The sequence below is a fragment of the Callorhinus ursinus genome, unplaced genomic scaffold, assembly GCF_003265705.2.
Source record: "Callorhinus ursinus isolate GAN/ISIS: 27379988/994484 unplaced genomic scaffold, GSC_fseal_2.0 scaffold2, whole genome shotgun sequence".
NCBI classification, from domain to species: Eukaryota; Metazoa; Chordata; class Mammalia; order Carnivora; family Otariidae; genus Callorhinus; species Callorhinus ursinus.
Genome location: NW_027397064.1, coordinates 25,907,235 through 25,928,961, shown reverse-complemented (window position 1 = coordinate 25,928,961; position 21,727 = coordinate 25,907,235). Strand labels below are relative to the sequence as shown.

The 21,727-nt window shown below is 37.0% G+C and overlaps 1 long non-coding RNA gene across 2 annotated transcripts in view; it reads right to left on the bottom strand.

The window, feature by feature from the left end:
- LOC141374648 (uncharacterized) overlaps positions 1-20,770 on the bottom strand; it is a 121,096-nt gene extending 100,326 nt beyond the window's left edge. For both annotated transcript variants that reach the window (XR_012381696.1, XR_012381697.1), the window contains exons 1-2: positions 20,630-20,770; positions 19,935-20,035 (exon numbers count right to left, since the gene is read on the bottom strand). This is a non-coding gene — a long non-coding RNA (uncharacterized lncRNA). The remainder of the gene's footprint in view (positions 1-19,934; positions 20,036-20,629) is intronic.
- Positions 20,771-21,727: the final 957 nt, after the last annotated feature.

The window sequence follows — 21,727 nt, the reverse complement described above, 5'->3', positions numbered from 1 at the left end:
AACATCTAAAAATGCAGTTGCTCAAGCTGTTTCTGTATCATAATAGGAGATTATGTTTGTTTTTTTAGTGGTTATGATAATAAAATTAATTTGTTTTTTAATTAGAATTAAAAATCTTTCCCTAATGCAAGACAGATGGTTCTAGATTTATGTAAACAAGGTAAAAATCAGTCAAAATTATTTCCTATTTAATGATGCATATTTTAATCATGATTACAATATGTATTTGCAAAATGACTAAGAAATATTTTGCTTAGTTTCATAAGGAAGCTATTGCCCCAATGCCAATATTAAGTGGAGCAAAATTCAGAGTGTGTGGCTTTCATTATGGAGAAATGATATGCTATATTACCTACTAGGAACACAATCAGTGGAGTTTTAAAGGAGTTGAAAAGAATACTATACTAACATAATAATGAAAGTTATAACTATATTGATATAGTAAATAATTCTCTTACCATGGTTCAACTTCCATAGAGGAACTTTGAAGAAAAAAGATGTTTTCTTTAGAATAAACAAAGAAAAAAATCTTTTCTTCTTACCCTGTTTTCTTATCCTTGATTTTTCTGTCTTTGGTTTTCTACTCAGGTTCTGACATATTTAGGGAAGTTTTTTGCTGGGGTACATGGAAATGAGGATAGAATGCCACATTCTCTGTCTAAAATGGGAGCTCCACTGTGTGTAGTTCTACTCCATTTCTGATATAATTAGGGGAAATATAAACCTCCTCAAGTGTTCTTCCAAGAACCAAACAACAGTAGAACAGAATCTACTAAATTCCTTTCTAAGCCTCAGACTGAAGCACAGAATAATGGAATTCACAGCTAAGCCTATAACCAAGATTTTTCATCTAGACAATAAATATGTTTGGTTCTGGAAATGGGGAGGGAGGGACTGACTGGAAGGAAGCATGATCTGTAAAAATTTTTTTTCAACTTGAAATATATAGCTAAGATGGGGAATGAAGAAACAAAGCTAAATCAAATTGTCACTTGACTTTTTTTTGGTTAGCTAATTACAATATTGAAAAAGAAGCTCTGAAATAGAACTTAATTTCAAGATAGCAATGAACATGAGATGTAAGGAATGGAAGAGGAAAAAGGATACAAGGAGACTTCCAACTCAAAATATGCTTTCAAATAAAAATTCTAAAGCATATAAATGGAAAAAGGTCTTGGTAACAAAAAATAAATTTATATGTAGAATATATATTTTGTCTGGCTGAAATTAAAATATGAGTGATGTCTGAAAGATTAAATGTACTTTAGATTCTGGAAGAGACAAATTAAGGGATGACAGCAATAAAAAAATGATAATATTGTCAATACTTATATCAAAAATATTATGTGTCAGACATTGTTCTAAGAGTTTTATATATGAAAGCTCAATAATTTTTGTAACAACCTTCAGAGGAAAATCCTCATTTTGAAAATGGAGTAACTAAGACAAGTTTAAGTGATTTGCCCAGTCTAACATAGTAAGTGATGGAGCTCAACTTTGAACCTATGCCATCTGATTCCAGAAACTGGGCTTTTTACCATTGTATGCCAGAAGTTAAAAAGTAAAAAAATAAAGAAAGAAAGAAAGAGTGAGCTGAAATTGAATAAGTATTAGTAGATATAAAAATAATCAAAGACTCCAGCAACCCTCAGTTTGTTTCCTGAGATTAAGAATTCCTCATATCAGTGAGGTCACCTGTACCTCTGAAACAAATAATACATAATATGTTAAAAAAAAAAAAAAGAAGAAGAAGATAGCAGGAAGGGAAGAATGAAGGGGGGAAATCAGAGGGGGAGATGAACCATGAGAGACTATGGACTCTGAGAAACAAACTGAGGGTTCTAGAGGGGAGGAGGGTGGGGGGATGGGTTAGCCTGGTGATGGGTATTAAAGAGGGCACGTTCTGCATGGAGCACTGGGTGTTATACACAAACAATGAATCATGGAACACTACATCAAAAACTAATGATGTAATGTATGGTGACTAACATAACATAATAATAAAAAAAAGAAAAATAAATTAGAAAAATAATCAGAGAAAGTTTGGCAATGAGAAATTTAGTCATTGAAATAAAAAGACATGAAGAAGATAAACTTTAGTGTTCATGAAAAAAAAGAATAATTTGGGAAAAAGAATTGAGGAATTGACTGAAATGCATCCAGATAAACAATGAGATAAAATGTCTGTTATTTTCAAACATTCACTTTTAATTTTTTTACGATTTTATTTATTTATTTATTTGAGAGCGAGAGAGAGCAAGAGAGTGTGAATAGGTAAGGGGAAGGGAAGAGGGAAAGAATCTCAAGCAGACTCACTGTTGAGCACAGAGCCCCACTTGGGGCTCAACACTGGGCTCAACCCAGGGCTCAATGTGAGCTCAATCTTACAACTCTGAGATCTTTACCTGTGCAGAAACCTAGAGTCAGACACTTAACCAACTGAGCCACCCACATGCCCCTATCATTCTCAAACATTTAAAGAGACTTAGAAACTCTAAAATCTAATAGGAATTAGAGAAGAAAAGAAGAGAGAAAATAGTAGTGAAGCAAAAACTGAAGAGATAGGTGATGAGAATTTTCTACAAATAAAAAAGACATGAGTCCAAAATTGAAAGTTCAATTCAACTATGATTTCTCACAATTTATTGATCTCCTAGGTTTGTGTCCCTACAAATAGGAACAGTTTAATATTTCCTTTCCAATATGTATGCCATTTATTTCCTTTTCCTACCTTATTGCACTGGCAAGAATATTTTGCTCTATGCTGAAAAAGACTGGTGAGAGTAAACATCCATGATTTTTTCCCAGTTTTAGGGAAAAAGCATTCAGTTCTTTGCCATTATGTATTATTATCTATAAGTTTTTTGTATATGCTATTTATCAAGTTGAGGATATTCCCCTTTATTTTTATTTCTTCAAAAGTTTTTGTCATGAATGTGTTGAATTTTGTCACATATTTTCTTGTGTGGTTGTTAACTGATACAATCATGTAATTTTTTCTTCTTTAGTCTGTCAGTATGGTGGATTACATTGATTGATTTCTGAATATTGCATCTTTTCAATGATCTTTATCAAGTCATCATGTATAATTTTCAATGTATATTTCAAATTCTATTTGCTAATATATTTAAGGATTTTTGCATGTATATTCATAAGGAATATGAGTCTATAGTTTTATTTGTTGTATTATCTTTGTCTGGTTTTGCTGTCAGGGGAATACTAGCTTCATAAAATGAAATGAGTCCTATCCTCATATTTTCTGGAAGATATTTTGTAGAACTGGTGTTAATTCTTTACATGTGTGATAGAATTTTCTACTGAAATCATTTGTACCTGAAAATTTCTTTTTGGGGAGAGTTTTTTAAAATTATAAATTGAATTTTCTCAATAGTTATTGAACTATTTAAATTATTTTATGTACAGAGGTGTAGTAATTTGTCTTTCCACAGAATTGATCCATTTTGTCTAAGTTGTAAAAATATGTGTTATATAGTTGTTTGTAGAATTCCCTTATTATTCTTTTTATGTCCTGTAGGGTCTGTGGTGATTTTCTTTCTTTCATTCCTGGTATTAGAGTTTAGTATCGTCTCTCTTTTCTTTGGTGGTTTTGCTAGAGGTTTGCTCCCTCTTTCCTGCCCCTTTGGCTAGAGAAAGTAGGCTTTGCTGGGGCATTTTTGTCTGTGCTTTTGGTTGTTTCCAGGTCACTGGCTTCTTCAGCTCTCTATTTGGGATATATGAGGAGAAAACCAAAACCTGATGAATTCCCCACCATGTTATTCCTTTGGACCCCAGATCCCTAGCTTTTCTGCCTTTTTCTCTCTACCTTTCAAAGGTTTTTTTGCTTGTTTACTTTATGGGAGGAATGGGGAATAGGATGTCTACTTTATCTTCCCAGAAATAGGAATCCTCTTACCATCATTTTAAACAAGGAAACTTTAGTCTTTTTGTTTTGGTTTGTTTTTTCTTCTCACAGCAATAGATAACTAAAACAGTTTGCCAACTTATTCTGAGTTTTATAAACTTCATAGACAAGGGAAGTATGAAAATGGAAAAATCAGTCACATCTTATACTTGCCCATACCCATCCTCCCAACACTAGGGTATCCAGGATTCTTAGAGGTCCCTCAGCTCTGGTGTAAGCTGCATTAGCCAGGCTTCCCTGGCCTGAGAGAAGATCAACATCTAATAACATCTCTTTGGCCACCTTAATTCACAAGCACAGTGAGAAATATCAGGACACACACTACTCCACTGCAATGCCCTAAACGGAATCAGCTGTACTGTGTCCTGTTGCCCTTCATGAATAAGAAGCCCAGAGAGACTTAGGAGGAGTTGATGTCTTAGGTGCTCAATGTAGCCCAACAGGCTCAGGAACTGGTGGGCAGAGTGGCCATGAGAACACAATTCCACAGAGGGGACTTGATGCTCTGTCTACATTTTTTTTCAATCTTAATTTTAGTATAGTTAACATACAGTCTTATATTAGTTTCATTTGTACAATGTAGTGATTCAACAATTCTATACATTACTCAGTGCTCATCATGATATGTGTGCTCTTAATCCTTTTAACCTACTTGACTCCTCCCTGCACACCATCCTTCCTTCTGGTAACCATTGATTTGTTCTCTACAGTTAAGAGTCTGTTTTTGGGTTTCTCTCTCTTTTTCTTTGTTAATTTTGTTTCTTATATTCCACATGTAAGTGAAATCATATGATATTTGTCTTTTTCTGACTGACCTATTTCACTTAGCATTATACCCCCTAGGTCCATCCATATGGTTGCAAATGGCAATATTTTATTCTTTTTTATGGCTGAGTGATATTACATTATATACAAATACCACTTCTTCTTTATTCATTCAACTATTGATGGACACTTGGGGTGCTTTCTTATTTTGGCTATTGTAAATAATGCTGCAGTAAACATAGGGGTACATATATCTTTTTGAATTAGTGTTTTCATTTTCCCTAGGTAAATACCCAATAGTGGAATTACTAGATCATAAGGTAATTCTATTTTTAATTTTTTTAGGAACCTCCATACTGTTTCCACTGTGGCTGCATCAGTTCGCATTCCCACCAACAGTGCACAAGAATTCCTTTTTCTCTACATCCTCATCAACACTTATTTCTTGAGTTTTTGATTTTAGCCATTCTTGTTAGTATGAGGTGATATCATATTGTGTTTCTGATTTGCATTTTCCTGGTGACAAGTGATATTGAGCATCTTTTCATTTGCCTGTTGGCCATCTCTGTGTCTTCTCTGGAGAAAAGTCTATTCATGTCTTCTGCCCATTTTTAATGGGTTATTTTGTTTTTTGATGTTGAGTCATGTAAGTTCTTTATATATTTTGGACACTAACCCTTTATTGGATATATCATTTGTAAATATCTTTTCCCATTCTTTTCCCATTCTATAGGTTGTCTTTTAGTTGTTTTTTGTTTGTTTGCTTGCTTGTTTTTGCTATGCAGAAGCTTCTTATTTTGATGTAGTCTCAACAGTTTATTTTTGCTCTTGTTTCCCTTGCCTTAGGAGACATATCTTGAAGGATGTTTCTACAACCAATGTCAGGATATTACTTTTAGTGAGAGCTTCACACTTATTTTGAAATGCTCAATTTTTTTAAAAAAGATTTTATTTATTTATTTGACAGAGAGAGAGAGAACACAAGCAGGGGGAATGGGAGAGGGGGAAGTAGACTTCCTGCTGAACAGGGAGCCAGATGCAGGGCTCGATCCCAGGACTCTGGGATCATGACCTGAGCTGAAGGCAGATGCTTAACAACTGAGCCACCCATGCTCAATTTTTAAAAGTCTGGTTGAATTATAATTTTATTTGCATTTTCACAAATTCAAAGCATGGATTTAATTTGCTTCTCACTTCATGCTGTTTTTTCTTGTCCATCAGTTGGACTGTCTGAAGTGTGGCTCCATCACACACGTGCAATGCTGAGTGGGTCTGGTGAAGGAGGATGGTGATGATGAAGACCAAGAGAGAAGATGAGCTACCAAAGGTGAAGAGATCCTCTGGTACAAAATCTCATGATTCTAACACAAGTTACCAGAGAGATTTGAACTGTGGCCTGTTAATACATTTGTTCAAACAATGAACAAAGTCCCACTAATAAAGTTATTATCTTGGCTTGGCTGGATTAGAAGCCATCTTGAAAAGTTATTTAGTTCAACTATTAAATCCACCTTCCTCTTTCATTTTACCTTTCACAAATTCTTCCTCTCTTTCAACTAACCAGAAAGAATGACATTTTCTGATTAACCAAAATTGCATTTAAACCTGGTAGAACTAAAAGCACTTTTCAGGAACCTGAAAGGGAATTTTACAGAAATGTTTATTGACCCTTCAGATGATGGGGCTTCAGGGGTGGGTAGAAGAATACAGACTGTTCTCAGGTTAAATAAAAAGAAATCCCTCTTGCAGCATAGTCTGTTCAGCCCCTTTCTTTTTTTTTTTTTTTAAGATTTTATTTATTTATTTGACAGAGAGAGACACAGCGAGAGAGGGAACACAAGCAGGGGGAGTAGAAGAGGGAGAAGAAGGCTTCCCGCAGAGCAGGGAGCCGATACAGGACTTGATCCCAGGACCCTCGTATCATGACCTGAGCCGAAGGCAGATGCTTAATGACTGAGCCATCCAGGCACCCCTTAGCCCCATTTCTGATAGAAAGGAAGTCATATCCCTGGCCGAGACACACTTAGTGAAAGATTTCACTGTATAATGGTTTGTCTGATTTTTAAAGACTACTTTTTCTATTATATTATAGTACTCATAAAATCTATGATTATGACCAGCAATTCAGTATGTATGATATAATAAAAATTAATCACCAGACTCATTCCTTGCAAAATTCTGATCTCTAATCAGTGTTCCAAGAAAAGTGATTATAACACATATTAAGAGAAAATAAACACATTGAGAAATATCTTGTTTAAGTGAACTATGTGTGCATAGCTTACCTCAAAGTCAAATTCTATTCCAATACCCTGGAAATATGTATACAAATGTTACTCCTTCAATGTGTGGCTATGTTTTCTATACTATTTTAATGTTCTACTCTAATATTAAATCTAGCATAACTGATAAAATGAAATAAATTTGATGCCATTAAAACAAAACTGTTTAAGGCTGAAATCCTTTCAAAAGTTGTCAGTTTGGTTGTTTACTTGTTTGTTTATGGTAGGTTAGGTATTCTCATGCATCTAAAATTTAAGCTTTTCAAATAGACAGCAAGAGCGTGGAGTGTCTTATTGGCATTTTTCCAAAGAGTAATATTATATCATATCATGAACAATAAAATTACCCCCCACATATAATGCTAAGGCAAAACAAAGTCTCCAGACTTCTAAATAACTCCATTACCGCCACAGCATATGTAATTTTCCTGGGTAGTACTCTGAAATCCACTGGAGTGCTAACCCAGAATGGTTGTAAGTTTCACTCACCTACACTAATAAAAGGCCAGGTTTATTTCTCCTTGTTTTCTCTGTGACCTACAGCCCTGCCTTCATTAGATATACTGCTCACATGGTACTGCCTTGAAAGGACCCAGTCAATATCTAAATTTGCAAAAATTATAGGAGGATATTCAAACCTGAAGAGAAAGGTCATATAGTAGAAAAGAGAAAATAGAAAACCCTAGGATTTAAAGGATTTCTTTATTTTTTTTCCCCTTTGCTTACAGATTAATGGTATCTGTTAGGAGAGACAGCTTATTAGTGAAGTTAAACCTTCCATCAGCTGGAAAGACAATCACACATGGGAACTCTGACACAATCGGATGCTGTCTGTGTTCAGTTTGTCAATAATCATGATGGTGTGGTAATGGAGGCACAAGCCATTCTTTCTCACTAATTGGGTACTGCTATTACTTTTTTTAAAAGGAGGATCAAGTAAAGATATTCATTCTATTATATGGGAGTCAAAATAAGCTCTAATGAACTTAATTTTAGCAAATGTTTGCTGCTGCCCTTAATGCATAAGCAAGAAATTGGTTATCTAAAATTTCAGATCGACTGTTAATAAATGTATTTGATTCATCTGTGAGGAAATAATAAACCATTTGAGATGAACTAACTCTTCTCAGGTCCCAGAATGCCATTCAGAAATTATGTTTTATGAGGTCAATCCCTGTGAATTTACTCTGACCAGTGTCTATGAAAATCTGTGTAAAGATATGCTCAGCATGCATATTCCTTAAATGTTCCAACCAAGGCCAGCTACTAGATTTACTTTCCTGAGAGGCTAAAAATTTGAAGTGAATATAGAAAATGGCAGATGATCTGTTCAAGTTCTGGTGGTCTGACCTCAGTGTTCAGAGGGCTTTCCAGGTTAAGGAAGAGAGTGTTGTTAATTATGTGAGAATTTTGCCCTCTTGTAAGTAAAGGGCAACATTATCTCAAAAGGCTGATCCAAAGAGAGAAAGCAGTACAGTAGTATATTGCAAAGTAGATGTGTTGGTTTTAGTAGTTCAGTACTTTATGGAAAAATCCCCAAAGTATCATTCTTTCACTCTTGACTGAGAATGTATTGTTTTCCCACAACAAATTCCTAGTATCCCAAAGATCCTGCAGAAGTCAAGAATCTACCACCTGGAAAGAGAGAACTCTGGTCATGAAATGCCTTAGCAACACCAAGAGGTCTGTGGGAAGATGGTGCTGATGTGCCCAGGGGGTATGAGTATTGCAATATGTGCTATCAGGAAACGGTAGGCTGTAGAACTTGGGGTTGATTCTCTGACTCACACATCCTGCCTACTATCAGCTGGCAATGTAGTGCCCCAAAAGGGACAGTTAATGCACTGCATAAGGGATAGATCCAGGTTTTGTGGGTATAGAAAATTGTACATACTGTAAAAAAAACCAGGCATGCTACATGAGTGGAAGTTTGGATAAAAATCAGAGGGTCCAGCATTAGTCTATGTTACACTCCATGTTATATTAACATGATAAAAAATCATTGTACCACTCAAGTGTATATGTGGAAGATCTAGAAATGTGTTTGTAGTATGATGTTATAAGAACATAATGAAATATAATACAGTATGTACCTATGATTGTATCTATGAAAACTTAAGTGTCCAGGTAGGAGGTAACAGGTCAAACCATGACATACACTGGGCTGGGATGGTGAGAATATGAATAATTCTAGTATTTTATTATTTTTCAATACTATGTTGTCTTTTAAATGAGGAAACAATGAAAAATGTTAAGGTGTTGTTTGTAGGAGGGAGAGATGAATGAAGGTCAGTCAAAAAATACAACTGAAGTTTCACAGAGATGATGATCAGAGAAGAATTTGCCTTGAAGATCAATAAAAATCAAATAAGTAATCTAAACAGAAGAGTCAGAAAGAAAAGGAAAATTATTCTACAAAGGGAAACAACCTTAGTCAGGTGTGCTTTCTATGGGGTCAGCAGGCTGAAGCAGAGGACTATTTCCAATTTCCAGTAGGAAATTAAATCAGAATTCAGTGAAGCTGTAAGGGGTGTGAGTTATCCTCCAAGTGGGCAGTGGAATTGATAATCATCCCATTCTGCTTTACTTGGTTTGTGTCATGAGTTTGAAATGGGTGACAAACACCAATGGAGTCATGAGTAGGATTTTCAAAGTACAAACACTGGTTCCTAGGAAAGCCTGCATGAGGCTAGCATAATAGTAAGGAAATTATATAATATTTTTCTGATGCTAAAAATAAAGAAATTTTGACTCAATATTTTATAAGATTTTTTTTCATGACTTAAGTCTAGTTTGAGGCAGGAAAGACTATCTTACACTGAGATAATGAATAAAGCACCAAATATAGAGAAAGGGATCAATAATTTCAATCTTAGATCAGAGCAGGATACTCCCAGGTATGATATGTTTCTAATATTATTGAATATTTTATATCAGGAACAATTCAATAAATTACTATTTCTGAATATTTATGTTCATCAATATTTAAATATTTACACACAAATATTAAAATAAATGTACATATGACAGTTTTATATAGTTCTCAAATACTATTATAAATTTACTATTGTAAATCTGTTTCTCTTTTTTTTAAACTGTTACATCAGGTTTAAATAAATCCTCCAGAGCTGCTGGGTCTATGCTCCTGATTGATTAGCTAGTCTTCCTTTCTCAATCTCTAGTTCTCACTTACTTATTTGGTTGGTTTCCATTCCTGAAGAGTATTTCTTTGGGCTCTGCAATTCCATGCTTTTGATAGAGTGAGAGTGGGGAGAAAAGAACATTGATAATTTTTGCTTCTACGTCAAAGAATGTCAAAACAAATTTTTAACAATCTCTTTTGCATCTGGTAAGGAGATCTTGTAAAACCACCACTTGGTAAAACTTAATTTGCAGCAAAGACTGTGCTTCTAGAAGTAATCTCATTCCTAGTGAAAGAACTGGATATTTGAACCGGCACCAGAAAGGGGATGTTGCTAAGAGACCAAGTCCTACATTGGAAATTAGAAAATCTGGTTTTGCTCTCAGCTAACCACAAGTGGTCCAAGTGCAAGCCACTTGTATGTTTTGTACCTCCATTCATTAGGAATGAAGGTCTTATCAGCCTCACGATTAAACGACCAAATTTAAGAACCAATTGGAGAATGAAGAATGAGACAAAGTGATTAAAGTGACTAGTGAAAAACGTGTTTAACAATTGTAAAAAATCCCAAGCTCTTTATGTCTTAGCAATGCAATCAAAATATACAGACATATTCTTTTGTGTTTAGATCAGGTTTCTGTGTTAGTACTTGAAGTCACTACACTGGGTTTTATTTACTTGCTTCACACTTTCTCCCTCGTACGTTCATGGTCTATTCATACGTAGTTCAGTGTTCTTTGTAAACAAGGGATTAAATTCTTGCTTGAGATTCACGCTAAAAATGTCCATCTCTAGAGGTGATTGTGTCTTCTATTTTTGAATAAAAATAAAAGCGATACAGTCCATTATGTTTCTCTTATTTGTAGTAACTATCAGAAAGCTTCCAGTCAAATTCTGTACCAAATACTTTAAATCCCCTCCTCCCACATATATTTTGATTCATTTGTTTGGGCTTTTCGGCTTTAGGCTTAAATATTTTTTTCACACTATATTTTATTTTCTAAACCATCTCTAGCCCTTTCAGAATGAGGCATGACATAAATCCCTGGGAAAAAATTCTGGGTAGAGCTGCAAAGACTTCTTACAGGAAAATCACTCTTTGCTCCTCCTATTCCATAAAAAAACATGCATCTCCCTGAGGGGAAAAGTGAAGATACCTTTAATGCAACATTGATACAAGTCTAATGTGTCCTGCATCCCCTTCTCCTTCTGCAAAACAACTGGCAGCTGGGTTAATCCAAGGATGACATTCAGCTGTAGACACCAAAAGCAAAAAAAAAAAACAAAAAAAAACTTGAAGATTCAGAGGTTCTACGAATACTCTGATTTTGTTATACTTTCTATCTCCTTATATACTTGTATTTTCTTATAAACTCAAAGTGATAAATTGTGTGTTATACAAAATGAAGTTGTTTTAAATTCTTAACCAGTTTTTCATGATAAGATTTTTACCAATGCAACAGGGAATGGGAAGAGGTGTAGAAAGAGAAAACTAAGAAGGCATTTTGTAATTTTCCAAGATATAAGAATCAGCACTCTACTACTGCAATTTAACAAAATTTTAACTCAATGAATTTCTAATTTGTGATCCTTTTGAGGATTTAAACAATGAAATCATTCCAGAAAATATCCATGTGCAATTATTTAGGTTCAGGCTCTTGACATAATTATGTATTAGGTTCATCTTATTTATTAGCTTTATAGTCATGGCATGTGCTCAGTGTGTACTTAAAAAGAGGTTTCTCTAAATCTATTTCTAAAACTCCCAACAGGGGCGCCTGGGTGGCTCAGTTGGTTAAGCGACTGCCTTCAGCTCAGGTCATGAGCTCAGCTAGGATTGAGCCCCGCATCCGGCTCCCTGCTCGGCAGGAAGCCTGTTTCTCCCTCTGACCCTCCCCCTGCTTGTGTTCCCTCTCTCGCTGTCTCTCTCTCTCTCTCTCTCTCTCTGTCAATTAAATAAATAAATAAAAACTTTAAAAATAAATAAATAAATAAATAAAACTCCCAACATTAGTTAATGCATTAGATTAAGGAAAGAAACCTTGGGGCTCCTCCAAAATGCCTCCGTGCCATCTCAAAAAGCAAGCGTCAGAGAGAGGAGTTGCGCCACTCTCTACTTTCTAGAATAATTTTTATCTGTCTTGTTTAATAGAGAAAACATGATTTTCTTTGAAAGCGGCTAAAAATAATATTTTGTTAAAAGAAAAATTTGGAAACCAGTAGGTTAATGTATTGTGCAGACACTACTTCCTTTTAAATGTAAATGTATTACCAACAAACCACAACATAGAGAGAAATGATCACTTACAAAGTATACCAGTGTAAACACGTTTACATAGTTGACATGCCATTTCCAAACAGGAGGACTGTTATTTAGAAAATTAAACATACAGATGAGGGCTTCTGGAGCACAGAAACTGGAGAACGTCTGGCTCATGGCACAATTCCTTAAAAAGTAAGAATAATTGGGCATCCCCATTGAAGAGCCTGACAGCCAGATCTCAGCTAGGCTACAGAGCACCACCCTCAGGGATTCTGCATGGCTGGGAGAGAGAATACGCTGCAAATGGGCTTACAAATGCCCAGTCAGATATAGAGGATGACTTCAGTTTGGGGCTCTATTTTCATTGTTTTTAAATGACTCTTTTAGTGATATTTGAGGATGTGCTTTGAACATTTTTTGTCATCCCAAATTATTTTAGTCTTCTGCGATACTTTTCACTTCTGAACATATCAAGTTTACGATATGCAAAGCTTTTTGCCTAGCAGAACTCCTTTCTAAGTACAGGTTTCCATGGGATTAAAAATAAACAGTATCCATTTTTTCATGAAGTAGGAAAATCTTGATGAAATCCTTTCCTTTTTCAAAATTATTTATTTATTTTAGAGAGAGAGCACACGCATGAGAGAGAGCTGGAGCACGAGCAGGTAGAGGGGCAGAGGGAGACACAGAGAGAGAATCTCAAGCAGTCTCCCCACTGAGCTCGGGGGCTCGATCCCAGGACCCTGAGATCATGACCTGAGCCAAAATCAAGAGTCGGACACTCAACCGACTGAGCCACTCAGGCGCCCCTTCATGCTGAGGTATAAGACTTACTGTACTCAGAGATTAGCAGGCATAAAATCTACTTTTGCTCCGCTCCCAAAGCCCACTTTGATAATGAAGTTTATGATTGAGTTGGGGGGTATTTTAAGAAGAAATGATGCAACATGATGTACACAGAGACTGGCAAAAAATTAAAAATTGTCCTGAGCAACTTGGCAGAGAAAATGAACAACTGTGCCCCCAAACTAGTTTCAGCTAAAGCTTTTTAGCATGTTTTTCAAAGAATGTGGCAAACTTAACTCTCTAAGGAATAAGCAGCAGATACTGATTTATTATTTCAATGAATTTGATTAACACTGAAGCTATTTACACCCAAGAATCGAACAACACGTCTTCTACTAGCTATATGTCTCTTATTGAAGGGTTCTTAAAGCACCCTGAGGATCAAATAAATATATGATGTTCTATACAAGATCATATATAATTCAGTAACTGAGATGCTCTGTGGTAGAGGAGGTTGTGGCTCCCTGACGCCAATCACAGGAAAGCAGTGATGTTCCCAATTAATGCAGTGTTATTATCAGCATGTTATAAGCTGCAGCAGAGAGAATGCCTTTCATTCTCCACACAGAAACCTCTCCCATAAAGGCCATAGAAACCATTTGCAAATATAAATAGGAATAGAACTGTACTTATTTTGGAAGTTTGTAACACCCGTATTAATAGCAGTAAATCACATAAAGGCAAGTCACTTTCCAATCCCATTTGCAAAAAAAAAAAAAAAAAGCGAAATGCATACTGTACAATAAGTGATAGGTACATAAAATGCCATTTTGTGTCAGCATGCTGAAAAAGATAATACCAGGGTAATTTAATTTAAAGCACCACAAAAAATTTGTCAGATAGAAGCACTGCATCACAGATATCTCATTTTTCAAAGCGTGGGTTACATCTGTAATGAAAGTATAACGGAGAGGAATTCTGATAGGAAAGGGATGGGGATAAGATAACCCGAAATTAAATTAGTATAAGGTTATTAGTTCTATTTTACAGTTGCTAAATTATTTTGAAAGATATGAAGTTGTACTAAATCTAAATGATTACATTTTATGTAATTCCAAAGAAAAAAGAGAAAACACAAACAAGACCCAGGGAGAAAAACTGGCAACTGTAGGTTATTAAGTTTTCTAACCATTAACAAATGCCAAAAAATAAGAATTAAAAACAAAATCAAGCAGAAAACACTTGTATCTAACAGAAGTTATCCAAAACCTATGAGATATCAAAATCTAAGCAAACTAAAAATGTCAGGGAATCTACTTATATTCCTACTTTCCTTCTTTGTGCTACTGGCTGGCTGGTATCCTTTGGAAGAGGATTCTTATGTCAATGAAATGGGTAAGAAACTTTAAACATCCTGTGAAATAGACAAAAATATATATTGGGTGAATAGTACTTTTTTATATTTTAATACCAGACAGGCACATACAAAGCAATCCTCTCCAAATATTTTGTCTATTTTCAGGAAAAGAAATAGAAATGCAGACTACAGAATAAAGTTTATTTAGTGAAAATAATAAGCAGATGAATAAAGAAAAGCAAGAGATTTGTCATCAAGATAGGTGGAAAAAAAAACACATTATAACTATTCCAAGGACATTGTGACAGAGAACATTTTATAATAGAATCTGACACACCTGAGTGGAGAGTTCTGGCAGTAATTAGCAGCATGTTCTTAGGTGACTCAAATACACTTTCTAGTTTTTTTCTCTATAATGTGAGGGAGTTAAATGATTTCAAAATCATTTTCAAATCTTAACACTCTACTACTTTACAACAAGGTAAAGGAAAAATCAAAAATAAACATTCCAAATGGCTTTATGAGCCCCCCTTTTTGGTAGGAAATATGGTTTTAAAAATCAACTTCATTAGACTGTATTTTTTTTTAGATTACATCTAATTTTAACAGATAAAAGTTTACTGGTCACTCTGAAATAGATTATGTAACAAAGTACTATTGTTCTTTAGAGAAAATTATTTCAAAAGCCCGTTATCGTCTTAGTAAGTGTCATGACAATTAAGTTATCTACTCTTAAAGATCAATAAAATTAATCAGCAGTCATGATCAAAATTTTAAATGTGGAAAATATTTCCCTCCCATGTTACAGCATAGTAAATATTTAATTTTTAAAATGATTTGCAAGAAGGATCTTGCTTTTATTTTAACTTCTTTCCTCTACCAGGAAAGGATGTATCTCATCTATCCGACCTGGTGTTAAAGAATCATTGTTAGTAAGTCTTAATGTAATATAAAATAAAAATCAGAAAAGAAGTTAAAATGTTCTATTTTGTAATACTAAGATTCATAAAGTGACTTTGCTAATAAAGAATATAAAGAAGATGGTAATGGAAAATATTCTAAGAGAGCTTCCTCATTAAATAGCATCTGAGCCCCTGGTCAATATGGTCTGCTCAGAACCAGATGCTGCACTTTGCTATTTCCTGTCAGAATTGAACAAGGGAGTACCAAGAGGTGACCAAGAGGATCACCTGGATACCAAACATATTCCTCGGGTCTGTGTTATGTAACAGCATCCCTGCTTCCTCCTGAGAAGGCCAAGACTGTGCTTCCTGCCTGCTGGTCCATGGATACATGGACCCAAGCAACCACCTTAGCTGACAGTTCAACAAAACACTTGTTGCAAACCCTGGTATAAGTGTTCATCTTTTGGAAACCAGGACATCTAACCCTGGAGTCCAGCACTGTGGGGACAATAACCACAAGTAGATCTTTGGAAAGGATGAAAGTTGGTCATTTCTACTTCCATCCCTGAGGACCCAGCCACTATGAGGCACAGACAAACCATCCATCCTGTGCCCTACCCGAGTTCCAGACCCACAGAATCCTTGTGCATCATGATGGCTGCTTTATGTGACTAAGTGTTCGGGGTGATTTATTATGATAGCAGTAGTAGTATTGGTTCTAGTACTAAGATAATGAAAACCTAAAATATGTAGCACTGCCTTTGGGGCTGGGAAGAAGTTGGAAAAGCCTTAAGGAGATTGTTAGTCAAAGTTGGACAAAAAAAGGACACTTTTATGTAGAGGCAAAAGTTTAGCAAAACTATTTTCCTCAATAACATAGTAAATAGAAAATCTACCTGGCGAATATGGTGACCTAAGATTACCAAGCGGTATTGAAAATACATTTGGCTATCAGCTATTAAGTAGAAAATGAGAGGAGAGAGATGAGCTAAAGGAGTAACTTAAAGAAGCCAGCCCTTATGGAGTATGAAAATAAAGCTGCTTCTCATTCTCACAATTTGATGAGTCTTGGGCACATTGTGAGAAAATATATGTATTTTCCTATAGCAGAGAGGTGAATTGTGCGCCAATAGGAAAGACTACAGTAGATATTTCCAAAAGATGGCCATGTCAATCTACATCCCACCCAAGTTCTGTGGGATGGGACCCTCCTCCTTTGAAAGGCTGGGCCTATGTGCCAGCACCTGGAATCTACTGGACTTTTGTGACTTCTGTGGCCAAAAGCAGAGGGGAAAGGTAACACTTTGTGATCTCTGGGGTCCATCAAACAATGTCATGCCTCCAGGTTTGCTTTTTGAGAAGGACTGCTCCTAGTAACCACTTACATACTATGAGGAAGTCCAAACTAGCCTTTCAGAGAGACCACAGCGGAAGGTCACAGGTAGATGCTCTATTTGAAAGCCCACCTGAGATCCAAGATTCAGTCGACATTAACACCTTCACATGTGAGTAAAATCACCACCATATTCTTCCCATCACTATCTGTCAAGTTAGCTTAGCTTTTGAGTCTCCCCAGCTAAGGCTCCAGAGACAACGTGTTCTTGCTGTGTGCTATTCTTATCTCTAACCCATAGAATCTGTGAATATAATGAAAGCACTGTTTTATGCCACTACACCTGGAGTGGTTTGTTTGCAAGATAATTGATAAACTGAAATATTTTGAAAAATGAATTCACTTAAACACTTTAATGTTTAAATTTTTTCATTATATGTTAATTTTAAAAGATTTCATTTCTGACCTCTTACAGATATAGAGGCTTTCTTAAAAATCTGAGATATGACCAACACTTTGGTCATGTATTTTAAAATACATAAGCATGTTTTTCTTTAGCAGAATAGGAAATTTTGCATTTTTCTTCATGAACTCCGATTTCTCTTATATTTCCCTTACACATATTATACTAATGTAACAGAAATACTTGCAGCAATTTATTTTTGACAGCATTTAAAATTTGGGGGTAGATATTTTGTTAAGTAGGATTAAGTTGTACCTACTCTACTTTCTCAAATTGCTAAAAGTTTTGATTATTTGATTACCCGTGAAGCTCAGTGCTGCTATAATTAGGTGCAGGAGCAGTGTTTCACCATATGAATCATAGGTCCAATTCAAGCACTGCTAAAAATCTTAGGTAAACACCATGTGCAGTTTATATAAGTAACTTACCGATTCATTTTTTACAATGCTGCAATTTTTCAGAGCAAAGAATGGGTAAAAAGAAATTTCCCATCATTCAATTCTAGTTCACTGCAGTGTAGGTCCAGGCAAGCTGACATCGCAAATGGGATAGTTTTATCCCTCAAATTCAGTAATAAATTTACAAAGAACTTTGTAGACCTTCTTAATGCTTTATCAACAATACAACCATACACTATAAGCCTAATAATGTATAAATCCAGAAAACCAAATTGCTATGGTCAAACATAGGTAAATTATAGATATATTGTTACTTTCAAAACACATTATTTTACATGATACTCTCTGAGAAGTAGTATGCTCGGTGGAAAGGGCAGGAGTTTTGTAGTTAGGAAATTTGGGAATAAAATCTTTTGACGAAAGCAGTTATATCAATGAGAACTCCTTTGGTTGGAGAATATATACATATATTTGGAGAAAATATATATCACATCTTTTAGAGAATAAAAAATCCAAACCAAACATCTGCCCTAAACAGAACATTGTTATATGTTTTTTTTTTAATATTTTATTTATTTGAGAGAACACACAAGTGGGGGGGAGGAGAGGAGGGAGAGGGGGAGGGAGAAACAGGTTCCCATGTGGGGCTGGATCCCAGGACCCTGAGATCATGACATGATGAAGGCAGACACCTAACTGACTGAGCCACCCAGGCACCCCCAGAACATTGTTATTTGACGTACAGTGTGAGTCTGGGCCTTTAGTGGCATTGAGCTAACATGCTTCAGTTTATCAAGAGGAAGATGTCCTCTTCCTCCATTGTTGGTTTTTGATCCTAGATAAATAGAAGAGTATGAGACGGTTTTGGGCTATCACAGGACAGGGACACGGAATGACACCCAGTGGGCAGAAAACAGGTAATCTGAAAAATCTTACAATGCTGAGGACAGAAACTCATAATGAAAAATTGTGATATATAAATGTAATCCAAGTAAGACACTGAGAACAATGCCTGCCATATAGAAGATAATCAGTGACAACTAGATATTTCTATGATTACTCTTTGTATGATTGTCATTTTCATCATCATCATCCCCATTTCACAAATATGGGAAACATGACATAATGAAGTGTTCATGTACCACATGCATGCATCTCTTTCCCATTCCATTGTCAGACTTTCTGACATGCAAGTTCTTTTCTTGTTCTTACATCAATCTCTATGGTGCCTAGTGCAGTTCCCTGAACTAAATGACTGTTTAAATCAGTATATCCTTCACCTGATCTAATTCCCTATCAAGTCCCTTTTCAATGTAGTTGCACTCTAGATTTCTTGCACTGATGCTGCTTTTACCCATTTTATGTATGCTCTAAATCTGGATAGAGTAGTCTTTGTAAGACCCTAGATGAGATCCAGAGGACACTCTGCTATAACAATCTGGCTTACCTAGTCTCCAGTCTGTACTTGTTTGAGATTTGGAAATTGTGGAGACCCTGGAATGCAGAAAAGCTATCGCAACCTGACTCCTGTTTCTAGAAAAGTCAAGAGCAGTGAATTGATGAATTGCCTGCTTATAAGATCCATGTCCATCACAGGCTGTATTTTCAAGAACCTGCATGAATTTGAGAGGGAACTACCTTATATAACAATAGAGTTTAATTTTATTCTTGTTGGACCAGAGACAAAGTCATCAAGTGTGTAAAAAAAAAGAAATCTAAATTAAGTTCAAAATAAATTGATAGTTTTAATAAAAAAGATTCATCTGTCAGAAACTTGATTTCTTTTTCTCAAATATAATCAACTCCCTGTAATATCACTTAACTTCAACTGTCTATTTGGGTTTGCAACCATTTTCAATCCTGGCTGGTCTCTTTAAAATCTAGTGTACATTTGAAATTAATGTTACACATTCTTACCAATATCCATTAATCCCTTTGTCCAAGTCATACTGTATCCCTCCAGACAACAGCTTTTGTTTCCTTTACAAATGTCATGCATAGTTCAATCCCCAAACCCTCAAATTATTTGACTTTAGAAAATGCACTGGTGTTTGTAACATTATACATGTATGTGTGCACACATGGATGTATGCCTCTCTCTTGGGGTCTACGTCCTGGAAGCACTGTGAGAAGAGCTTACAGCAGGTGGCAAACAATGATCTTGAGAAATGGGCTTGTTGCTATGGAAAGTTTTTTATTTGCTGACATAATCCCAGAGGCTGGTGGTACCAGGCAGAATGACACCAAGGTTCCAATTTTCAAGGATGGTCTTTCTGACTTGATTCACTTTCCCCCCCTCCCTTCTCCCAAACACATACCTCCATACTCCTGCCGTCTTTCCCGCTCATTCTTGAAATTTCTATCTCCAGATAAAAGCCAAAGAAAAAGAAGAGAGCCAGCAAAGCAGCGCTGAAACAACCTTTAAAAAGAAGAAAAATGGATTAGATAAATTTTGGATGTTCATTTCTGTCACTTAAAAAAAAGGAGGAAAAATAAAGGAGTAAAGACTAAAATTTAGAAAAGAGCAAAACTCATCCATTCTCATTTCCTCATGCCCCACCCTCCATCAACCTTGATTCTTCTTGTATTTCAAAAATCTGAATATTTATCTTATCCTTCAAATTGTTTCTGGAGGGAAAATTATTTGAAAGTGACCAAGGGTTCCTCCCTCCACAGCAAGCAGTTCACTGCCGCAGTCGGCTTCACCTCGAAATCCCACTCCCATTATAGTTGCACATTCTAATCTCAGGTAGTAGTAATCCTGGCCCTTCGAGGTGATCTGCAAAGTTGCACCCTCTTCGTCCTGGAGCCCAGCACCAGCGCCCGGCTCCATAAGGACACGCGGAGAGGCAGGGTCTGACGCTGCGGGGCAGCTCCCTCCACCTCGGCCAGTAGCCACGGCCCTGAGACCCTTCTCCCACCTTCGCCCGTGAAGGCTCCGTCTGCGCGTGAGAGAGCGGGCGAGGCGGGTGCAGAGCGCGCTAGACGGCACCAGAGGTGACAGATCGCTTACCTGGGCGCAAAGCGGGAGGTTTCCGCGGGGCTCGCGGAGACTACTGCTGGACCTGGAGAGGAGGCTCTAAGGGAAAGGGGAAAAAAGAGTGAGGCCGGGAAGGGAGGGAGAGGGAGAGGAGGAGAAGAGAAAGAAGCGGAAAGGAAGGAAAAGAAGCAAGGAGGAGGTTGCTGCTGCTGACGCTGCCGCCGCTGTGGAGGACGCCCGGGCCCCACCCCCCCGCGCCCCCGAGTCCTCGCGCCCGCCATCCCGGCCCCCTTCTCTCGCGGCCGCCCCGCCCTGCCCCCGGCCCCGCTGCCCTCTGGGCGGTGCCCCAGATGCAGGGTCCGGGATCCGGGATCGTGGCAGCTCGGCCCCTGCCGCAGCCAGCGCGACGCACAGCGGGGACCGTGAGAGTGGCAGCCGCCCAGAGCCTGCCAAGCCTCGGCCACACCGGGCTCCAGAGAATTCCCCTCCGCCGCCACCGCCGCCGCGAAAAGTGAGACTAGGGCCTTCGAGACAGAGGCACCCGGAGGACCTTCTTCTCTGACACTTGGGGGGAGATGGGAGAACCCCATGAATGCCCTCCTTTCCTTCTTCTGTCACTGTGAAGTCGGTCCCCGTTACCCCTCCGTGGAGAAGGCTCACTGGCCTTGCCTTCACAAACCTGACAAGAGTTGCATCCAAAGAACTCTTGCCAATATGAAAAGTGCGATAGAAAAGTTTGTAGAACTGAAGAAACGAATTCTATCCCCAGTTCCAATCAGATTCGTTGATTAATCCCACAAAAAGTTATTGACACCTACAATGTGGCAGGCATTGTCCCAGATACGGGGTACATGAGTAAACAAAACAGACAAAATCACCTGCCCTTTTGGAACTTACATCCTTGCGAGCTAAGCTCTGAACCACCGACAAGTCACTCCGCTTCTCTCTCTTTCTCTTTCAGTTGGAAAATAATGCCTGTCTCACATACCTCATGTATTAAATGTAGGAAGATAATGATATAATGAATAAGAACGCAAAAGTCTCTGACCACTATAAAGAACTCTACAAACCTAGCACAGCAGAATGCACGGAGTGTAATCTTAACCATTTTTAGAGTTCAAAGTCCAACTG